The sequence below is a fragment of the Bos javanicus genome, chromosome 9, assembly GCF_032452875.1.
Source record: "Bos javanicus breed banteng chromosome 9, ARS-OSU_banteng_1.0, whole genome shotgun sequence".
NCBI lineage: Eukaryota > Metazoa > Chordata > Mammalia > Artiodactyla > Bovidae > Bos > Bos javanicus.
The window spans coordinates 59,526,301-59,549,101 of NC_083876.1; the positions used below are offsets into that span (position 1 = coordinate 59,526,301).

The window sequence follows — 22,801 nt, forward strand, 5'->3', positions numbered from 1 at the left end:
GATCTAATCCTTTAACATCTTTCAACATTTAATGCAGGAGAGCATAAAGAGGCTTTAGAGTCACAGTGAGTTAAGTTCAAAGCCTGGCCCTGCCGTGTCTAACTATGTCATATTACTCTCCTTGAGCTCAGTTTCCTCATCTATAAAATCATAGTCTGGACTGACTGAGTTACTGAAATAGTCAATGAAACAACATGCATAAAGTACATGTAAAATATAATAGTGTTCATTTATTTTGTTATTATTGCTACAGTTAAATTTTTGTTGTTTTCCCAGTAACAGCTGAATCAAAACCTATTTACATCACTAGACCATCAAAACCTTTTAGAATTTTAATTTCTTCTATTTATTTACAATTAGCTTAGTTTTATGGGGAAGGCAATGGCAACCCACTCCAGTACTCTTGCCTGGCAAATCCCATGGACAGAGGAGCCTGGTGGGCTGCAGTCCATGGGGTTGCTAGGAGTCGGACACAACTGAGCAACTTCACTTTCACTTTTCACTTTCATGCACTGGAGAAGGAAATGGCAACCCACTCCAGTGTTCTTGCCTGGAGAATCCCAGGGATGGGGGAGCCTGGTGGGCTGCTGCCTATGGGGTTGCACAGAGTCGGACACGACTGAAGCGACTTAGCAGCAGCAGCAGCTTAGTTTTACAGCATCTCTATAACTAGTACTCATATGCCATACAATATATATCATTGTATTTCAATAAATATTTTTAAATGTCTGCTCAATATTCGGACTGTGTATATGCCACTGAAACACTGCTGAGAGGATGCCCACCAGTTGCCATAATTGGACAAAATTGGAAACAAATTCAAATTTCAAATAAAAGATAACCTATTTTCCTCTTCTAAATGATCAAAGATTGAACTGTCTAGTATCTTAGCAGCACTTAAGTGAATGGGTGATAAGCATTTACTTTCAACTTTTAAATCTTTGTATTAAACTACAAGAATGAGATTTTTAAAGAAATGAAACACTAAAGGATTGAAATGTTCTCTCTTTCTTTTTTACATTTGTCCAGGATATAGGAGATTTTTCCAAAAATGCTGCTGCCAACTGGCTGAAAAGCAAATACCATTGCAATTAAATTCATATATTTTGTAAATGATATAATTTCTAATCAATTCACTCAATTCAGTAGATCTCTAAATATTCAGTAATGTGATGGGAGTGCATATTACAAATAATGTATTGTTTGAACCTGGTTTCCTTTGAACTTATTGAGCATTTGAATTTCATGTCTAACAACATATATTTTTAAACTGAGTTTATATTCCCAGTATGATGTTTGGCCTAATTAAGAAGCTTAAAATGTGAACTATAGAGAGGTTCTAAAAATAAAATTCAGTCATAAGTCTCTATTATTAATTTAGATATTATCTGAAGGAGCACAGATGCAAAGGCTACAAAAATAGTGTACAAATGAACAGACGAGCTAAATCAATCTGATCATGTAGGTGTTAAAGTTTCCTTCCGACTTGCCCTCCGGTTGAAAAGATCAAAGTGAGGCCTGGAATTATCATTGCATTGGTCTCAGTCATCCCAGTTTCACAGCGTTCAGTCATTCTGTGTGTTCTATATTCAGTGCAGCTGTTGTTGTGGCTCTTGAGATGTTAGACTCACTAATAAGTTATTTTCCAGTCTTTTGGCAAGAACGGGGCTATAAGAGAAATGGCTTGTCTTGATGTGTTCCAGCTGGAAGTAAATATGTTCTCCCATTGAAAAACAGGTCATTGCCTGGAGGCTTCCAAATTTTGCCTAACTGAGCACTGGATTAGGAGTTGCCAAGGAATCCAATGGTTATATGTGATTAAGGAAACAGAGGGACATACTGATCCAAGCCCCAGGAAGAGGTTAAGAACTCTTAATTTTAATCCCAGATTTCCTTGCTAACATGTTTTACAACCTTGAAAATGCCACTTAGCCTTTGGCTGTGCTTCCATAGCCATAACCCTAATTATTTAATATTTATTGAACACTCATAAAGCACTGGTTCCTGAAGAGAACATAAAGCAAAAGCAACTAGCTTTGTCACTCCAGTGTTTATTTTATAAGGATCCCATTAGCAGTATTTCACAGCCTACCACTTTGAAAATGCACTCTGTACTACTAAAGATCATTCAAAATTTAGAGAATATTCATTAGTGATTTTTTCATCAGGACGAAAGACAGCATATGGAATTGGCTTACATTTTTGACCCACTGCACAATTCCAAGAAATCCTTGATTCAGAACAAAATAAATGATATTCTGATAACTAGCAACTGCACTATGAAGATGGACCATGAAAACATCCAAAACAGGCGGCACTTGTGAGGTTGTAATTCTTTGTCTTTGATTTAGTTGGGATTTAATGTATTTTCACTTATTTTGTCAAAGACACATTTGTGTTGAAGTCAAGGAAAAACAGTGCTCACCGTCTGCAGTGAGGAGGCTCTCTTATGTTGAAATCACACCCTATTTACCTTGACCCATGTCACCAATTCCCTCTGTCCTAATCTAGCAAACACTATTTGCATAGATAGCACCAAAGTTCCTAAGAACTATTTGGATCTGCCACTGTGAACAGTCACAGGCATTTGCAATATTCAACATGATGCCATGGTGTGGCAGCTTCCTCATGGATGTGTATGACTGATTGGTTTTCCCTGAAGTGAGGAACTGTTTTCAACTGCAAATCATATAGGCCAGGATCTTTAAAATAGTTATGCTGGAGGTTTTTTTCTTTCTGTTTCACTTGAAATCCTTGTTTCAAAATGTTCTGTGATTATTTATCCTAGCTTTGGAAGCCATGGAAAAATGTTACATTGGAGGAAGACGATTAAAGAAGATGACACAAGCTAGAAATCATTTAACCAGCTAGGAGAATCATTTTCATCTATTTTGGATTCAATGTGTAAGTACAATATACAGAAAGTATTTTTTCTTTCATTCCCTTTTCATTTTCTTAAATTTTTATAACAAATGTGCTTATAAATTTTTATAAGAAATGTGCTTTTATAAGAAATGTGCTTATACATTTCTTATAAAAATTTTCTCAAGTTTTTATAAGAAATGTGCTATGTAAAGATGGATGTGAATAAAGGTAAAAAACAGTTAAAATATCTAGTCATCTAACTCCTCTTGCTTTCAAAATTACATCCTTGAAAACCTATCAGTTTAGTCCCTGCTACCTCATACTGTATGATTATTTGCGAAGAGCTATCCTAAAGTTTACTTTAGTGCTATCTGTGAAAAAATAATATTAATAATAGATTGCAAAGTCAGTAAATTTATCTAGTGTCATTAAAGAATAAGAAGTTCCCCATAGAAACATTTACTTCTTTAAGAACCCAAACTTTTATTGGACATCATTTCAAGTTTTCATAATGACAGTTAGCATTATAAAAATAATTATTGCAAATGCTTTAATATAATAGTAGCCTCATGACTATTAAACATGCAAGCTGTTTGCCCCTACACCAAATGGTCCCAGGTTGCTTTCTAATGGGGGACTCAATGGCCTCAGACTTTACCTTTCACTGTGAGCTGTGTCATTTTTCAGTATTTGGACTCTCACAGCCCTGCCTCAAAACTACCTTTGCTTCAAAGGTGAAGTTGGGGAAATAAGTAAAGTCCTTATAAGTTTGGACTCCCTGTTCAGTCTATCCCCACTGCAAGAAGATTTCAGATAGAATACTGAATTACAAAATGAAGGAACAACTGAACAGAAAACAATTAGAAGTGCGCAAATTTTTTCTGCTAGCAATGTATACTAGCCCTTATTTCCCATCTGATCTTTGTACAAAGTGCTTTCTCTGCAGATTTAACACTACGATCTTGTCTTTACCAGACCTCTTCTGCTTTATCTATTTCTCTAGTTTCCCAATAAGATTTCAAATCTTAATCCTATACTCTCAAAGTTCTGCCCACTTTTGTATGGACATCTGATGGCCCCATGGGTTAGATTTTCTGATCCAGTCATACAGGTCTTGGACGAAATTCTAACAGTTTTACTGGATTGAAGCCAAGTTTGTTTTGAACACTAGTTATAACCAGTAGCTATAGCTTCTAATGTTAAAAATGAGCCTTTGAAAACCTCATTAGAGAAAATCTCATGACTTATCTATAAGACCCTGCCAAGGCTGAGAATTTGATTCTTAGCTTCTCATTTAGTTCAATGAGCCAAGACAGGCTGTCCCTGACAAACATTACCATCACCTCAGCACACAGTATAACAAAGCCAAGGAAATTCCAAACTGCCATCTATCACCTATGTGAGAGAAATACTTTATGACCTTTCAAGTGGGCCTTTGTCCATTAATACAGCTCTCTGACAATGCTCAACACATTTATTCATGGTGGATTTGACTCTTGGCTCAATGAGATCTAAGGGAAGTTAAAAACACAGAAAGACCATTTTTATCCCCTATTTCTGTGGGAGCCTAGAGAATTTGTTTAGGAATCTAAGTCCTATGGCCTCAACTACTCAAACTGTCACTAACACACAGCAAGTTCATAGACCGGTGAAGACCGCACAGACCTCTCAGTTTCCCCCTAGGGGAATCAAATCTGTCCTACAGCTGTGCAGAGATATATTTTAATAGCAGCACTATTCTTTAAAATTACTGTCTGTTTCAAGACTAATTTTACAAAGGATTCTGTGTGACCATCAAGTCAATATATTCCTTTGCAGCATACAGGACTCACTTCACTTTCAAAGTTAGGGTTCTTTAAAGCCACATTATTTTTCTCTTGCAGAACAGCCGGTTGGTTAGAACTGTTAGAATCACCCTCAAACAATTATGTTTTATAATGTGTTTTCACATTGAGCAAAGGTAGAAGTGGGGATGTGAGCCAAAACTCTCCATCCATAGGAAATGTAAAGAAGGCTAATTGAAGAGGTCACGTGTCCAGAAGCCAGTGACTTCAGAGGGCTGAGATCAGAGCTCATCCTTTGGTCGACTACAGAGAGGGTTCTGTCTTCACCTGGGGTCAGTGTGAGCCAGGGGTCACACGTGACACTGGAAAGGAGAATAATTATCACGCAGTACCCAACTTTCACATCATGAAAGTCCCACTGAATTATGCCTGGGTGATCAGAAACCATACCTAGGTGCCCCCATCACTCCTCCTGCTGCAGCCCCCTGGCCACCCGCCTCTTCGAAGCCCCGGCCAGGCCATAGAAGGGACGGCATGGCTCCAGCTCTCTGCTTTCTCGTTGGTTGCTTTGTCTCTAAAGAATGGAAAATCTTTCTTTCAACTCTAACACCCACTCCCCATTTCCCCATTTCCCTGCCCCTTTTCTCCCAAGCAATATAACTCGAGCTGAAATACAGAGTCACTCACTATTTTTTTTCCATCCTGTTGCATAAAACCTGAAAGGGGGAGACAAAAGCACCCATGAACTTTGGAGATTAATACTTCTTCTGGTCCCAGCTGTCAGATTTATTTCTTCTTTGTAGCTAAATCAGGTCATTACGCTACAAATCTTTATTTTAGATGAAAGATTTAAATCTCTACAGAACTGGGGGAGCTCGGGGGCGGGGGAGCATAATAAGCCATCCATAGTAATTGGCTGTAGTTTTATCTGGATGTATGTATGCAGGCTGCTATCAAATTCCGATAAACTTTTCCTGACCCTCTTCACTTTCTGGAATCCCTGGGAATCCCAGTAACCAATGCATTTTCTGGGCACTCAGACTGCATGCTCAATTATAAACTGTCTCCACATCTAAGACGTCATGTTTCTACAGAGTACTTTAAACAATCAAAGAAATTAAAAGATCTTTGTGTTGCTTTGGAATAATAATAGTATTTTTTTTAAAGTTTCTGTAACAAGCATTTGTCCTTGACGTGTTCTGAATTATTTCCTCAGAATTTTTTTAAAAAAAGAGAAATAAGAGGCAGACATAATAGAAGGCTTAGAGATTCCATTCAGCCACTTTAAAAGCAAAACCAAAGAACAGCGGTGGCAGCAGAAGTCTGAAAAGGCATTAAGTCATCAGAATCACCATTCAGTGGAACAGCTTTGGAACAGATGTGTCTCCTATCGTCTTTATCCAGAGAACCAGAGAGGGGACATTGAATATATTAATAAAGATAATAAAGCAACTAGCCCTGAGTCAGCGTCACTTTTAGTCAGGTATTCTTCAGGCAGACTTGTTAAATGGCTCCGAAGCACCCACTGTAGTTTTTGCTTCGTGTGGCAATCTCTTATTTGCCCTGTATTTAGGGAGGGGGGTGGTAAACGGATGGAGCCCCAGATCAGGAGACTTGTGTTGTATGTGCAGAGTGGGAAAGTAAAAACTCATCTGTAGCTCTGATTAGGTTGCCAGAGCCCCGTCTGGTTCAGGAGCTCCGAGCACAAATCCAGATTTCTGCAGTTTTTTGTATTCAGATCTCTAGGAGGCAGTAATTACTACGATTCTATGTGGTCAGCACCCCGGAGCCTAGGCAATGCTGAGGCCCTGGACTTAGGGACTTTGGAAAATCTCCACTTGCCACATTTTTACTCATGTTTCCTATTTTCAATTGTTTCAAGAGCAGGATACTCTGAAGGAGGAAAGGTGGAACCTATCAAGGAGCAGGCAAAAATGCTCTAGGGTCAATGTACTTATGTCAAAAGTCCTGTGAGAGCTGTTGGGATCCTGCCATAAATGTTTGAAATCCTGACTGAGAGAATGGCTAGAAACTAGGGCTGCCCCTGCTCGCAACCTCAAGGCCCCATCTGACAAAATTATCTTTGACCTGGTCCTGTCATAATGTCTGAAATTGCTCCCTCTGAAGACCTCGTCCCTGTTAAGTGCATCCCCTCCAGAAGGTCCCAATTTAAATGCTAATGTTTTGCTCACCCAATATCAGTCATTAGTTTATCACATTAGCCTTAGTCACCCTGGGAAAATGGAACTTGGTCGGGTAAGCACTAATGAAAGGCAAGGTGAAAGGGATGTTCCAGAACTTGTGTGGGGAGCAAAGATGTGAAAGCAGGTAGTTAAACAGAGCACACTGGGGTCGGAAGCTAGAGTGACAGGCAATAAACCAGTTCATCCCCCATCCCCTTAGAAGTGGGGTACACAGCACGCCTCCCAGGGGAAGTTGCTAGAGGGAAGATTAGGGGAGACTTGAAGCAAGCTTTATCTTCATCATATTTTTGTCTAGAGCTGGTCCTAGCTGGAGCTAAGTAAATCCACTAAACAAGACATAAAATACTAACCCTAATCCTAACAAAAAGAGGTGATCAAACAGTCCATATGCCTTCAGAAGAAAGAACTCAATTGGGAATTTGAAGCACACACTTGGCCCTTGCCATTCAAGATGATCCACTGCAAACTAGGCCAACTCTATTTGACAGGATGACAGCTATTCCCACAGTGGCTTTGGGATGTTATTTGAAAATCAGATTATTTATTTATTTTTTAAGGCAACATCCATTGTTCAGCTTGTTTTTCTTTCAGTTAATCTAAATGGGAACATCCTTATCTGCAAGGGCACAGATACCTTTTTGCAGAGCTCTCTGCAATATACAAATGTGTTGCCTGGTAATGATCTTTCTAGCTAAATTAAGATGTTCTGTACTACAAATGCCTATGTATACAAACAACACGGGTTAGACAGAGGAAAGAACTATTCATTAGGTGCCTAAAAACGCAAGATGAACAGCACAAGATGGCATATTTGTGCAAACCTATTTTTTGAAATATTTAAAATCCAACTTGTTCTATTAATTTTTTAAAATGATGCTTATTCTTAACATGCTCAAATATCTCCCAGAGGGAAAAGCAATCTGCAGAAAAGCTTTTGATCTTCATTCATTTTCAAGCATCTGCAAATTAAAAGACCTGTTGGGGAGATGTTCCGCTCATTTGTTGGCTGAGAGGCACTTTTGTTTTCAATGGGAAGAGAGATGTTCATTTAAATTTGGAGGAATCTCCTTAAATTTAGGAAATAGCAGCGCCTTCGTGTAAATAGGAATATGCGATTTCACAGATATTTCCCAGCGGCTTTCCACGAGAAGGGAAATTTCAGAATATTCAGCAAATAGGGCAGGAACACATGTCCTTTAAAGCAGCAGTCCCCCACCTTTTTGGCACCAGGGATCCATTTCATGGAAGACAGTTTTTCTACAGACTAGGCAGGCGAGATGGAGAAGGAAATGGCAACCCACTCCAGTATTCTTGCCTGGAGAATCCCAGGGACGGGGGAGCCTCGTGGGCTGCTGTCTATGGGGTCACACAGGGTCAGACACGACTGAAGCAACTTAGCCAGTAGCAGCAGTAGGCAGGGGAGAGGGGAGGATGGCTTCGAGATGATTCAAGTGCATTACATTTATTGTGTAGTTTATTTCTATTATTATTACATCAGCTCCACTTCAGACCATCAACCGATAGATCCCAGACCCCTGCCTTAAAGTATCTCTGTGTTAAAGTTTCTTTGCACTTATGGTGTCACCTGCTGGCAGTGGGGAGTTTGTTCTTGGGCAGAAGGAAGATGACGTGGAGAGACAGAACTGTGTAGTGTTGGTAAAGACAAAGCTTTCTGGTCAAACTGACATGGAGTTGAGTCCTAGTTCTAACATTTTCTAGGTAGGTTGAGGCTGGAGAAGTCACTTAATCCTTCTGAACTTTGGTTACACTATCTGCAAAATGGGCACAAGAATAATCCCTCCTTTAAGAGATTGTTGTTCAACATTAAAATGAGATAATGCCTATAAGTGTTCATGAATATGAATGTACAGTGCCCTGTGTACAAAAAGTATACACTAAATGACAGCAACCTGCCGCATCACGATTCATCACTGAAATTTTAATCGAGGACTATATCAAGTTCATAATATGAACGTTGTTGGTCAAAACATTTTTGTGGAGTGAGGGAGGTTTAAAGTAGGGAATCATTTACATAGAAACAATACAAGCATCCTCAGAGGCTAGTGTGTACTTTTATGGGTGAGTTCTTGAGGCCACACATAAAATGCTCCAGTTCATCATTGCTCTCCACTCTGCTGACACACGCCCTTGGCACCAGATCTAGAAAGGAGCCATCAATGCTCTCTACAATAGTTGCTCCAGCGGCCGCTGAGATACCTGTGAATTAACTGTGCACTTCTATCTTTGTCATCAAGAGGGACAGAGACAATTTGAAAAGGTTACTGTCTCGTGTGGCTAAACCCTGATTTTTAGTTGGCCTGCTGCAAATATCTTAACAAAACAAAAAAATCACTGATTCGGCCATGCCTGATTCCACCAAAATCATTTTCCATCTGTCAAAGAGACATAATCTCAACACCATTTGTTGAGTGTCAGCAAAGACATGAATAATCTTTGGTGTCCCTGTTATTTATTCTCTAAGGAAGCTAAAGATCAAGGCCAAATACCCAGAATTCCACTTGTGTTTCTCGTCAGATCTTAGGGATTTTTAGGCATGCCTAAATCATAAAGAAAGATCATAAAGTTCATCCCTTATACTTGTACATATGAAAAAACAGGCCACAGAGAGGTTAAATAATTCACTTCAGGACAGAAGGCTCATTATAGATGAGGCTGTATTAGAAGGCATGGCTCCAGAGAGTCCATCCAGGCCTCTTGCACTTTCCACACATGACTTAGAAGGAAGACCGTTTCTTTTTAGATTCCACAGAAAGAGACTCACAGACTTGAGGGGAAGGCTGAAGGGAAGGGATAGTTAGGGACTTTGGGATGGATATGTACACACTGTTATATTCAAAATGGGTAACCAACAAAGATCTACTATATAGCACTACTCTGCTCAGTCTTGTGGCAGCCTGGATGGGAGGTAAGTTTGGGGGAGAATGGGTACGTGTATACGTATGGCTGAATCCCTTCATTGTTCATCTGAAACTATCACAACATTGTTAATCGACTATATCCTAATACAAAATAAAAAGAATTTTTTAAAATGTTTTAAATTTAAGAAAAGGGCAGGAAAAAAGAAGAAAGCCCAGAGGTTTGCATCTCTTCTAATTTCAAAGTACATGAGTCATAAGGAAGATTTCCATGGGGAGTTTCAAATCAGATGACTCTAGTAAACCAGCAACATTATCTAATGTTTATTAAACAGATCAAACCATGCTACCCTTTTAACTTTGCCTAGAATCCTCGATATGCTATGGTTGAATAATAAAATAAAAGAGTAGGAAACTACTTAAGCAATGAGACAAGGCAGGCCATGCTGTATCAGTGATTAATGCACAACTTGAGTATTGGGAGAACTGAGTTGAATTCCACTGATGCACTCAATGAAGGCATTAACTGGTACACTACGATGTTAATAACCCTGTTGAAGATGTAAAAGTTTTACTTTCACAAACTGATAGGCCAAAAATGAATCTGATTTTTAACTATAAAGCTCTTCTAGTAACATGTTTTTGTAAAAAAAGAAAATTACTTCTTTGCAGTTTTCTCTAGGTAGCCCAGTTCCTTCCTCAGTCACTTTTGTGAAGTCAACACCACACATGCGCGCGCGCACGCACACACACACACACAACCCTCCCACATCCCTCTCTCACTTCTGCCAAGAATTGAACACTGCAGGAATCTCAATAACACTTCTGCAGAAAGGACAGTTGTGGGTTTCTATTTTTTAAACAATTCTGATTTGTGGTAAAGAAGGGAGAAGTCAGAAGTCTCTTTAGGTAGAATGAAGAACTCCTTGGCTACTTCTCAGAGCCGGGAAGTGTGTCTGTTGGAGGCCAAAGAGAATTGAAACATCAAGTAAGAATTTCCCTGTTGTCTTTCAGTCTGAAAACGAATATAGAATTGGAAACGTTGCTTCACGCTTCCTTACCTCAGTACCTGCAAAGCTCACATAGCACCCTATAATTCACACAGGGAATGAGATGGCCGAGGGCACTGTGTGAATGAGTCAGGAGCCAGGCAAGGCAGACTGAATTCAAGCTTCCCTGGTACAGATATGACAGTGTTAGCTTCCACTATTTCTGACTTTTCCATGCTGGCTATCTAATTATGTTGCATCTTGAAAATGCAGCAAGGGAAAATTCTATTTCAGCTCTAATAATAGAAATGGATAATATTTACCACTTTAACAGATTGTGCTGTGTGGTGAATGAAGGCTGCCTCTTCAGTCACATTATATAGATGAAGTTGATTCGGCAATAGTGGAACATGCGGGAATTAGAGAACTAAGTAGACTATGGGAGCAATGTGATTTTAAGAAAGTAATTTAATCTAAATCGTGGTGTTAAATGAAAATCTCATCCATAAAGAACTGTATGCAGGAGAATCAACTAAATGTCTAAGTAAGGAGTAAAAAGGCAATTTAAAAAATTTTTATTTTAAAGTATATTAGACTAAATCCTACTCTATTGAAAAATCAGATCATTTCCCCAAACAAAAGCAGAGTCTATAAATTTAGTAACAGCAATATGCTGAACTAGCCAAAAATAGAAGGAAATGCCAAGATGTCCTTGAACTGCAAATGGAAACAAAATGACTGAATTGTATTCTGTATAAACCACAACCAATATAGGAGAGCAAGAAGAAAGAACTTGAATGAAGATTAGAATAAGGCTGTGTGAGGAGAAGTATGCATTTTCTCTGCATCAGATCTCTCCTTTTTTAAGTCTACAATAGGCTGCAAGTTTCAGATTTCCACCATGGTCAGTAATGTATTTCTCCATCAGAATTCAACTAGGAATTGGCACATGGACACTCACTTGCAGGAAATTAGAAATGCTCTGAGCATGTTAGAAACAATCCACTATTCCCCAGGTCACAGTTAAGGACAAGCAATGTCAGCTAGTGCAAAGTGCACCAGTCTGCTTGGGAGGAGTAGGGGGAGTGGGCCTACATTGGATACGACGCAGGCAACCTGCAGAAAATAAACTTCTTGAGATACAAATGAAGTTCAAGAATTGAGAGAGAACATTATCTAAGAGGAACAGCAGTGATTAAGTTCTGTGTTAACACTCAACAATGCTTTATTATGCCATGTTGTACCCTAAGAGCTGAGTGGGGCCTAGCCAGGTAGCACCTGCCTTGCCAGGATCCCAGAGTCAATCACATTAAGCTTTAGGTCCCCTCGACATTATTGTTCTCAGCAGGTCCCCTTCAACACATGTGGGGTAAGTGAGATAACAGAAGATGATGGCTCTCCATTAAAAAGTGGCCCCAACTCATCTCAACCTTCATCCATTCACTGAAGCCCTGCTACCTGGATCCCCCTAGCCATTGCAGCTGCTCTGAATCTCTGGTATAATATAGTAAACAAGAGAAGAGAGCCTGATTATGGAATCCTAGGAAAGAATGCCACTGCTGTGATACACAGAAGCATTATAGGAGAAAATTTGTAGATGTCTACATCAAAATCCGTGAATGTGTACATCATTTTTTTTTAATTATGCTACCTTGTATAATTAAGTGCACCACAGTTGAAATTGCAATGGCACCCCACTCCAGTACTCTTGCCTGGAAAATCCCATGGATGGAGGAGCCTGGTAGGCTGCAGTCCATGGGATCGCTAAGAGTCAGACATGACTGAGCGACTGCACTTTCACTTTTCACTTTAATGCATTGGAGAAGAAAATGGCAACCCACTCCAGTGTTCTTGCCTGGAGAATCCCAGGAACGGGGGAGCCTGGTGGGCTGCCGTCTATGGGGTCACACAGAGTCAGACACGACTGAAGTGACTTAGCAGCAGCAATTGAAATTGAGATTCCCAGGTGGCACAGTGGTAAAGAATCCACCTGCCCAAAGCAGGAGACTGGGGTTCAATCCCTGGGTCGGGAAAATCCCCTAGAAGAGAAAATGGCAACCTACTCCAATAGTCTTGCCTGGGAAATCCCATGGACAGAGGAGCCTGGCAGGCTACAGTCTGTGGGGTCACAAAGAGTCAAATATGACTGAGCACATGCATGCACACATGCGGGCACACACACACAAACACAGTTGAAATTGAAATGCAAATGGTCTAGAAATCACATAGAGCCAAATATGCCTTATACAGACAAGGACTGTGCTATATATAACCTGCAGAACACCATGAAAAACCTCATTGTCTAAGTGTAAATTGTGGAAGCTAGGATAAAAGAAAGTGTTTCACTTGATTTATAAGCTTTAAAATATTAAAAATAAGGCACTCCAAGAATTTGTGGATACATAAATTCTTTTTGAAATTTTTTTAGGGGAGTACAAAAGCAAAATATTTGAAGAACATGGAATTTTGCCCTACTGTAAGTACCCTACTGTAAGATCTTTTCCAGAATCAAACCATTCTCTGGGAGTCGGAGATACTGCAAAGGCTCTGACTAAAGTTTTATGAAGAGTAGAGAAGAAGCAACACCTTATAAAGGAAAAGAGATGTGGTAGAGAAAAGAAGGCAAAAAAACATAGATGAGACTGCCTGTTTCATAATTTTGCCCGTGGTTCCTCGTAGCAGCCATGAGAACACATGTTGCAGCCATCCCATTACAGGGAGTGAAATTGATCCAAGGCCTTAGTCGTTTTGCTGTGAAATTCTTCTGTGCCTTTGCCCCAAGGCTGTATCCCTCACAGACAGCTGTCTGCCACTGAGCAGGTGCAGCATACTCAGGTGGATAGGTTCCTGCTTCCGAGGAGACATGAGACTCCTTTATTGTCCAGGCTGGGCTCAAGGCCCAGACAAACCTTCCTGAGACTGCACAGCAGTCTAGGGCGCTTCCTTCCAATCTTCTCTCTCTCTCTCAGCATCAGGCTTGCCTCATGGACTGAATCTCCCAGGCTTATCCGACTCCCTTTCTATTTCCTTTCACAGACATCTCCCCTAATAAAAGTCTTGCACATTAAATTCCATTGCTGTCTGCCAGAAGACAGCTCACAAGTGACCTAGAAGCCAAAAAGGATTTCTTTGTTTCCTACAAACCCTACTTTGCCTCATATACATAGCCTCCAGAGATTTCTCTCCATTTTCTCCAGAAAAACTGCATGGACTTTAAAAATTCATCTGGGTCAATTTCCCCACCTTGTGAACTGTTCACATCTACTTGGAAGACAATTTTCAAGAACACTTTGAAAAAGCATTCTAATCATAATGAGGCAGTTTATTCAGACAGCCAATTCATACAGTCAAGTATTCATTAAATGTTGGAAGCCAGGTCTTGGTTTGCAGTGCTTTATTTTTAATATTTTAAAGTTTATAAATCAAGTGAAACACTCTCTTTCATCCTAGCTTCCACACTTTACACTTAGGAAAATGAAGTTTTTCATGGTGTTCTGTAGGTTATAAATAGCATAGTCCTTGTCTATTTAAGGCATATTTGGCCATATGTGATATCTAGACAATTTGGCATTTAAATTTCAACTATGGTGCATTTAAAATATGCAAGATGACATAAGCCATAAGCTGAGATTCTAAACTTTGGGGGTTTTTATGAATGATATTTAAAATGTAGCAAGAGGTTAATACCCCACTTGAAATTGTCTCTGTGTCTTTCTACACACAATTGGTTTAACTGTTATGACTGTCAAGATAAATTAGAAAAGAGTTGAGCCAATTGTGCCTTTAGACACAGCTTTAAGTATCCCTACAACAGAAAAAAAAAAATGGTTAAACTAGAAAACTTCTAAGGTTTCTCTCAGCTTTAATGACATAGGATTCTGTAATTCTAAGGTTTAATGCAGTCAGATACATTGAGTTTTCCCTCCCCACGAGTTCCCTTTTCATGAAATCTGAGTACTACGGAATTTCCTTCTCTAAACATTTTCAGCAACCATAATGATTTCAGTTCTAATACATGAGAATAGAATGGGCCACTCCTGTAACTAGCCTCAGTCAGATGATCAAGAACCAGCGTTGGCTCTGAAAAGGTCAAGACCCTCTAGCCTCTGTCTTCCTTTTTCCCTGTTGCTGGTTTGGGGAAGAAGAATTCAAAGGGCTTGCAACACAATCTTCCCTAAAGATCATAATTTCTTCAGTCAAAAGTTACTTGCAGAAAGTACCTTCTGAAGAGCCCAAAACACTGAACAGTGGCATTTAACCATGATTAGCCACTAAAGTCCCCTAATGGCAAAATGGACAACTAAACTCAAACTTTCACTTAAGTGATAAGAAATAAAGAACCCTAGGTTTAAGTGTGGGACCCTTGGGACTCAGCTCCCTCCCTTTCCCAACCAACCCCTCCTTCAAAGACCACTCACACACTGCACCTTCAGAAATCACTGGAAATTAAAGATAAATGAGAATAAATTAAATACTTGTTATTATCACTCAAAAGAGTAAGATCACTGATAGTCTTACTAACTAGTGTGATTACTATTTTATGTTTTAATATCTATTTTAATTACACATATACACATTTTATGCATGAATATATACACACTTGCATATTTATATATATAAGATATATATAAGCTTTGACATGTTAACTTTTTAAATCTTGCTCTTCCTATTCTCTTTATCCCAGGCCCTTTGCCGCATAGCCAAAAAATAAGTAAATAAAACTTTAAGAAATTCTCCCACTATGAAGATTTTAGAAACATTTGCAGGTGAAATTGAATTTATAATTTCTAAATACCTGTAAATGTAGGAAAGATTTCTTTAAAGTCCTCAAATTCTGTTCAAGGCTACCACTTTTTCAACTCTATACACATAGTTGTTTTATAAAAATAAAATTCAAACAAATCATTGCTTACTACTTTTCTCTCCACACAAAAATTCCATCTTAGAAATTAGTTGAACTTGATACCAAAATGTTAATAGCGCTCAAATATTTTATAATATGCAGTATTTTTATGTCAAATTGGTTAGCAATGTTAATAGCATCCTGTTACTCTAGGCTCCATAAGCAATTTAAATATTCCTTATCTTAACTGGAGAAGGAAATGGCACCCCACTCCAGTATCCTTGGCTGGAAAATCCCATGGACGGAGGAGCCTGGTAGGCTACAGTCTACAGGGGTCGCAAAGAGTCAGACACGACTGAACTACTTCACTTTCACTATCTTAATTGTGTGACAATGTCCAAACTCACCAAGCAACCAATGCTTTTCATTTGTTTATAAATGTTGTCACGTGTGGACAGTTAGTTGATTAGAGAACAGTACTAATGAAACCAAGGTTAAAAATTCCTTCTTTTATTGTTACTAGCAAGATAACCGCTCTTAATTCTAAGATTAAAGACTCCATCCAGGGACTTTCCTGGTGATCCAGTAGCTAAGACTCCCTGCTCCCAAGGCAGGGGGCCTGGGTTCGATCTCTGGTCAAGGAACTAGATCCCACTTGCCACAGCTAAAGATCCTGCATGCCACAACGGAGACCCAGCGCAGCCAAATAAATAAACATCTAAGACTCCCTCCAAAGTCACAGCTACTATCTCAAACTTATGTTGTGGGTCACAATAGGATTAGATAAAAGACCTTAACATTTTTTACTATTGCCTCCATTTAAAAGGGCTTCCCCCATGAATATTTAAACTTTGACTATGAACTATTTCAAACAGATTTAAAAGTACAGATAAAAATATAACAAAACACAAAGCATCCTCCCCCTTAATTTAACAACTGTTGATTTTTTACAATGTTTGCCTCCTATATTTGTAAAATAAATGTAGCAGATACAAATAAACTCTCAGAGATACCACTCCTTCCTTCCCAGACACTGATATGTACACTTCTAATTCATATTTTTGCTTTTTAGTATTCTACTAAATTCTGTTTAATTTATCCATCTCCTTAAACAATTATGTTGTTTCCAATGTTTGCTAATACAACAATGAGGCACTGGAATTTTTCAGAGTGCCTCCTCATTTGAGCATTCAACCAAGATATATAACTTAAAAGTAAAATTGCTGTCTTGTAGGGTACACATGTTTTCAACTCCAAAGGTATTGTTAAATTATTCTCCAAGGTAGATGTCAGAGAAGGCAATGGCAAGCCACTCCAGTACTCTTGCCTAGAAAATCCCATGGACGGAGGAGCCTGGTAGGCTGCAGTCTATGGGGTCGCAAAGAGTCAGACACGACTGAGCGACTTCACTTTCACTTTTCACACATTGGAGAAGGAAATGGCAACCCACTCCAGTGTTCTTGCCTGGAGAATCCCAGGGACGGGGAGCCTGGTGGGCTGCCGTCTATGGGGTCACACAGAGTCGGACACAACTGAAGCAACTTAGCAGCAGCAGCAGCAAGATAGATGTGTCAATGTATCCTAAGACCAGTAGCTTCTGAAAGTTTCTATGTTCCCATATTATTGCCAACACATCATACAACCAGTTTCTATGTTTTGCCAATCTACTAATTATGAAATATTGTCTCAATTTAACTTTCATCATTCCTAATAAATAATCAGTGAGGTTTTGCAACATTTTATCTATGTATTGACATTAAAGATTTCTTCTTATATTAATTGGCGCTCCATATCCTATGGAGAAGGCAATGGCAACCCACTCCAATATTCTTTCCTGGAGAATCCCAGGGATGGGGGAGCCTGGTAGGCTGCCATCTATGGGGTCACATAGAGTCAGACATGACTGAAGCAACTTAGCAGCAGGAGCCATATCCTATATCCATTCTCTATTGAAATATTTCCTTTTTATTGCTTTTAGGGTTTTATTTAATGTATATTTTCTTTCCTAATCCTTTACTGGTTGCTTGAATTATAAATATTTTCTACCAATATGGGGCTTATCTTTCCATTTTGTGGTCTAAAAGTTATCAATTTGATATTGATAACTAAAGTTATCAATAATTGATAGCTAAAGTTATCAATTTTTTTAAGCCTTGTGCTTCTTTTTCTTCAACTGAAAGTTTGTACCTTTTAATCTCCCTCCCCTATTTCTTTCTTCTCCCACCCCCTCCCTTCTGGCAACCACCTGTCTGTTCTCTGAATCTATAACTCTTTTCCTGTTTTGTTATGCTTGCTTCTTTGTTTTGGTTTGTGATTCGACTTATAAGTGAAGTCACACAGTATTTACCCTTTTCTGCCAGACGTAACTCACTTAGCATAATACCCTCTAGATCCATCCATACTGTCACAAATGGCAAGCTTTCATTCTCTTTTATGAATAATATCCCACTGTGTGTGTGTATAGTCTCATATCTTCTTTATTCATTCATCTATTTGATGGACATTTAGGCTGCTTCCATATCTTGGCTATTGTAAATAATACGCATTGAACATAGAGGGGCATTTATCTTTTCAAGTTAGTGTCTTAATTTTCTTCTGATAAATACCTAGGAGGGGAATTTCTGGATATGGTAGTCTTACTTTTAATTCTGGGGGGATTCACCATACTGTTTTCCATAGTTGATACACCAATTTACCATCCCATCAACAGTGCACCAGGGTTTCCTTTTTTCTACATGAGGATTGTGCTTCTTAAATCTGTGTAAGAGCTTTTTAAACAGCTTCTAACATCATAAACGTTCTTACTTTTCTTAATTTTTACATGTAAATTTCTTAATGTAAATATTTTCTTAATGTAATTTATCTTTACATTTTTAATCCATGTAGGATTTATTTTTATGTATGGTATCAGGTAGGCTCACAAATTTATTTTTCCAATGTAACTAGTCAATTTTAGGATCATCACCTACTATTTGATCTTTCACCACTGACTTGAACCTAGTGCTCTCATATGTTCATTTCTCATATACACACAGCTGTTTGTAGGTCCCCTGTTCTGTTACACTGATATATTTGTGCATTCTTCTGGCAATACAATACAGTTTAATGACTATCCCTTTACAACAACTCTTGATAAATGATAAAGTTCATTCTCTTTAATCTTCATCAAACGTTTTCTTCGGAGAAGGCAATGGCACCCCACTCCAGTACTCTTGCCTGGAAAATCCCATGGACGGAGGACCCTGGTAGGCTGAAGTCCATGGGGTTGTGAAGAGTCGGACACGACTGAGCGACTTCACTTTCAATTTTCACTTTTCACTTTCATGCATTGGAGAAGGAAATGGCAACCCACTCCAGTGTTCTTTGCCTCGAGAATCCCAGGGACGGGGCAGCCTGGTGGGGTCGCACAGAGTTGGACACGACTGAAGCGACTTAGCAGCAGCAGCAGCAGCAAACGTTTTCTTTTAGTTATCCTTGCCCCTTTATTCATCACCCATTTAATGTTTGAAACAATTTGTCAAGTCCTGAGAAAATTTAAGAATTAGATTGAACTAACTTTGGTTTTATGGATTTTTGAGAATCAAAATTTTTAAATACCAAGACTCCCTATCAAAAAAACTTGGCATAATTCTCCATTTAGATCTCTTTATATATTTTCCTCTGGAGAAGGGCATGGCACACTCCAGTATTCTTGCCTGGAGAATCCCATGGACAGAAGAGTGGATTGCAAGGACTTGGACATGACTGAAGTGACTTAGTATAGCACACAACACAGCATAAATTCTTCAATAATATTTTAGGTTTCTATAAAAGTTCCATACATAGTATGTTAAATTTAATCTCACATATTTTATAGTTTTGTGGCTAGAAAACTAGGCTTTTTTAAAAATTCTATTTTTAAAACAATTGTATTTGATGTAAACAAGTACTATTAACTTTGTATATAGTTTTTGTAGACAATAACCTTCAACTGTCTGATTATTTCTACTAATTTGTAAGTAGAGTCTCTTGAATTTTATATGTGCAAAATTGTACTATCTATGACAGTGGTTTCTTTCTTCCTCTTCATTTTTTTTTTTTTTGACTGCTTCACCCAACTTGTGGGATCTTAGTTATCCAACCAGGGCTTGAACCCAAACCCTCAGCAGCAAAAGCACAGAGTCCTAAATATTGGACCACCAGGGATCCCTGTGACAGTGGTTTCTTATTTTTCCATTCCCTATGCCATGTTGAACTGGCTACAGCATCTAGTACAATGCTAAATAGAAGTGGTGATTGCAGGCATCCTAAATTATTCCTGACTTTAAAAGAATGTTTCATGTTTCATCATTAAATGTGAGATTCACATTGTTTTAGGTAGAAATCTTTTCTTTAAGTAAACTTTCCTTTTACTCATGGTTTTCGAAGATTTGTTAACCTGAGATGAGCAAAATTTTTCTCTGTTGATACGTTAACATGGTAAATTCCACTAGACTTTATAAAGTTAAATTATCTCTGTAATCCTCGAATATGGGCTTCCCAGGTGGCACACGGGTAAAGAATCCACCTGCCAGTGCAGGTGGTGCGTAAGACAAGGGTTCAATCCCCGGGTCAGGAAAGTCCCCTGGAGAAGGAAATGGCAACCCATTCCAGTATTCATGCCTGGAAAATTCCATGGACAGAGGAATATAGTGGGTTACCATCCATAGCATCACAAAGAGCTGGATACAACTGAGCGTGCACGCACACACACACACATGCACACACACATACACAATCCTAGAATAAACCCAACTGTATTTATTCAGTTCTGAAAAGTTCTTAATCTCTATCAAAATATTGTCTCTTTCCTCATTCTATTTTATCTTTCTGAAAAGATATAAAATTTATATATCTATAGATATATAGGTGTAGATACGGAGAAGGCAATGGCACCCTACTCCAATACTCTTGCCTGGAAAATCCCATGGATGGAGGACCCTGGTGGGCCGCAGTCCATGGGGTCGCTAAGAGTCAGACATGACTGAGCGACTTCAATTTCACTTTTCACCTTCATGCATTAGAGAAGGAAATGGCAACCCACTCCAGTGTTCTTGCCTGGAGAATCCCAGGGACGGGGGAGCCTGGTGGGCTGCCGTCTATGGGGTTGCACAGAGTCAGACACGACTGAAGCGACTTAGCAGCAACAGCAGGTGTAGATATAGCTGATACAGAGAGAGGAAAAAAGAAGATTCCTATTAGATACATGTTGGATCATCTTATTCAGTTGTACCCATTTGATTTTATTCTATTGTATTTTATTTTATTGTACTTTATTTATTTTATTTTATTTTATTGTACTTCTTTTCTTCTTAATATTTTATTTCTAATTTCTTTGCTACATCCTGGACAATTTCCTCAAGTCTATCCTAAAGTCATCAATTCTTTGTTATTCAGAATCTAACCAAATATTAGTTCTCCCACTTAAATCTTAATTAATGACTACTTTTTTGTAATTTGTAAACATTTTATTTAGTTCTTTTTCAAGTGAAAGTGAAATCTTGTCCAACTCTTGTTGATCAGTCTTGTCCAACTCTTTGCAACCCCATGGACTGCAACCTGCTAGTCTCCTCTGTCCATGGGATTCTCCAGCCAAGAACACTATAGTGGGTAACTGTTCCCTTCTCCAGGGGATCTTCCCAACCCAGGGGTTTAACCCAGGTCTCCCAAGTTGCAGGCAGATTCTTTACCATCTGAGCCATCAGCAAAGCCCAAGAAATTGGAGAGGGTAGCCTATCCCTTCTCCAGGAGATCTTCCTGACCCAGGGATCGAACTGGGGTCTCCTACATCGCAGGTGGATTCTTTACCAGCTGAGTTACCAGGGAAGCCCTCTTTTCAATCTGTATATTATATTCTTTTTTCATAGGGCCCTAATATTTATGGCTTATATTACTTCTTTTAGTACTTCATTCATTTCACATATAATTATTTTGTAATCACTTTCAGATTATTTATGTGTCTCATGTATCTCAAAAGTTTATTTTTCTGCTTACTGTTTTTGCTAATATCTCAGTCAGGGTTCACTCAGAAGACAAAACCATATCAGTATTTTGAATAAGGACAATTTAATATAAACAATTATTAATTAAGGTGGTTAATAATGAAATGAGAAAAAAAGAAGACCAAAGAACACAATAATAGTGAATATAGAGAACAACTAATACTTCTAAGTTGAGGATAACTAAAAAAGAAACAAATTTGGAAAAGGACCTCCACCACCCCAGCTCCCCTTAAGGCTGAGATTCAGACCTCAGTCCTAGAGAGGGTATGATTAGAGCTTACTGGGTGGCAAGGTTTCTGGGATGTTGTAGGCCAGAGCTATTTCACAGGAAGCTGTCCAGTGACGTGCCAGCAACATTTGCTTGGGTACTGTAGGTCAGGGATAGTCTTCTGGAAGTTGCTTACTGGGGTATGGGCAACTCAGAGTGGCATGTAGAAAACTGCCCATTGGAGTGCCAAAGAAACTCACTGGAGGGTGAACTCCACTGGGTCTCCCCGCTACCACTGATAGCCGAGCCTTAGGAGAAAAAAAAAAAAAAAGACACAAGAATTGGTAAGAAAAGTCCTATTATCTGTTTGCCTTGCAGGTTCCCTCCAGAGCCATCTCTTGACAAAGCCTAATATTGCCCCAGCTAGCAAAAGGTCCAGCTCCATTACCAAAAATCAAGGCAACAGAGGTAGATTTGGATCTGATAATCAATAATTTGATGACTAGCTGTCTTAGACAAGTCTGTGTACTCCTTAATTTAGTATAAACCTCATGACAGCTCTGTGAGATCAGTACCATCCCCATTGTACAGGAAAGAAATAGGTTTACAGAGGTGAGGTAATTGTCTACAGCCATCCACCTAGTCAATGGCACCCCACTCCAGTACTCTTGCCTGGAAAATCCCATGGATGGAGGAGCCTGGTAGGCTGCAGTCCATGGGGTCACTGAGGGTCGACACAACTGAGCAACTTCACTTTCACTTTTCACTTTCATGCATTGGAGAAGGAAATGGCAACCCACTCCAGTGTTCTTGTCTGGAGAATCCCAGGGACGGGGGAGCCTGGTGGGCTGCCGTCTATGGGGTCGCACAGAGTCGGACACAACTGAAGTGACTCAGCAGCATCCACCTAGTAAATAGTCAGAAGGCTGGACTCAGATTATTTGATTCCAGAACCTTCTTTCTTAAACACTGCACTCTCTGCATCCAGATTCACCTGAGTAAGGCAAATTAG

At 39.1% G+C, this 22,801-nt stretch overlaps 1 long non-coding RNA gene across 2 annotated transcripts in view; it reads right to left on the bottom strand.

The window, feature by feature from the left end:
• Positions 1–22,801, bottom strand: part of LOC133253949 (uncharacterized) — a 158,655-nt gene that overhangs the window by 43,845 nt on the left and 92,009 nt on the right. Inside the window, exon 4 of one of the 2 annotated variants that reach the window (XR_009738510.1) lies at positions 21,524–22,097. The exons of the other annotated variant lie outside the window; for it this stretch is intronic. This is a non-coding gene — a long non-coding RNA (uncharacterized LOC133253949). Of the gene's footprint in view, positions 1–21,523; positions 22,098–22,801 lie in introns of those variants that run through there. 2 annotated transcript variants of the gene reach the window in all.